Raw genomic sequence first — 1,497 nt, 5'->3', positions numbered from 1 at the left:
ACGGCGGCCTCAAGATCTTTCCACCACACACGTTTTGACGGTCACCTAGGTGCCTAGGTCTGTCAGACTGTCTGATGTCAGACGGCGGCCTCAAGATTTTTCCACCACACACGTTTTGACGGTCACCTAGGTGCCTAGGTCTGTCAGACTGTCTGAGTGTGAGTGGTGGGCATTATTATCATGCAAGCCCGATTCTCACTGCGCGCGGTACGGTTAGATCAGTGCAAGTCAGAATACAACTACGGACAGGACGAGTCAAGTCACAAAACGTCTAATCAGATCCCAGTAACATACCCAAGGGCTTAAAATATAGTCAATAGCCGTTCTGGTCCTGGTGGAATATGGAAAGGTCCTGGTGCCGTGGAATGGTGAAGGCCGGGAAAAGCTAGCAGCACGTCCGGTCACCCATTCGGATACCAACCACTCGCAACGTTGCTTTCAGTGGTCCATCGGGAACTGGTGGTGTATTCAACGTACTATCCCCGCCCCACTTTCTTTTTAAGATCAAGTCCCCAGGGAAAGTTATCATAAGCTATCAAGTTTACACCACTGCATTAAATGACTACCTACTTACCTATCTATAAAAAAAAGCTATATATGAAACGTATAGAGTGTCATAAAAAATAATGACCATGTCATATTTATTATGCATGCGACTAGGAAAGGGACTCCAGTGAAATGTAATACATCATAATAATAAGAACATTAAATATAACAGGTAATTAATGTGAAATCATATGTAATCATAATGAGTTTCATACTTAAGTGTATCATAATTGTATGAGTTGACAAGACAAGTTTCCCTTGAGCTACCGTCTGACACTCTAACTGAACTTCAAATATGCCAAGTTCGTTCCTGGAAGGTTTTTCAGGTTCTTTTTGTTACAGTTACAGAGATGTGTACCTACCTGCTTCAAGTACAAATGTTACCCTGGGCAGGCACAGGTCACAACCTAGAGGTGGATTGAAGTATGGAGTCAGCCTAGATAGCTTACCTAAGTGTTAATACGTTTCGGGACTTTCGGGCTCGATTCATGCCCGGAATTTTATTCGTTCTCGGAACGGCTGGCTTTCTCGCAACGGCCAGTCACGGAATCAATCATTTGCATGATACAAATTTCATGACCCCGCCGGGAATCGAACCCGGGCCTCCCGCGTCCAAGGCGAGCGCAGTGACCACTACGCCATGGGAGCTGGAATGTGGATAAAAATATTTATCTCTGTTTAATAGTGCAGTCGAAGAGGAATATTGTTCTACGTAGAGACGAACCACCGTGGTTTAGTGGGCTTCTGATTTGGAGGTTAGTGGTTCGAAAACAACTCAAGTCATATGATTTGGAGATGGTGTAGTTATTACCTTATCGCGGAAATTTGAGAGGATAATAGATGGTTGTGGCTGTCTCAACAAGGCTTTGCCTTTAGAAATTGATGAGGAATCCTCGAGACCCAGAGAAAATACTCTGGATCCCGCGGACTTTCCTTATGTTATGACAAAGT

At 44.3% G+C, this 1,497-nt stretch overlaps 1 non-coding gene across 1 annotated transcript; it reads right to left on the bottom strand.

Moving 5' to 3' along the window:
* Nucleotides 1–1,122: 1,122 nt before the first annotated feature.
* On the bottom strand, nt 1,123–1,194 carry Trnap-ugg. The gene has a single exon. It is a non-coding gene; the product is annotated as a tRNA-Pro (tRNA).
* Nucleotides 1,195–1,497: the final 303 nt, after the last annotated feature.

The sequence above is a fragment of the Diaphorina citri genome, unplaced genomic scaffold (genome assembly GCF_000475195.1).
Source record: "Diaphorina citri unplaced genomic scaffold, Diaci psyllid genome assembly version 1.1 scaffold7352, whole genome shotgun sequence".
NCBI classification, from domain to species: Eukaryota; Metazoa; Arthropoda; class Insecta; order Hemiptera; family Psyllidae; genus Diaphorina; species Diaphorina citri.
Note: the sequence above shows the minus strand (reverse complement) of the source record. Positions and strands in the feature narration are given on the sequence as shown.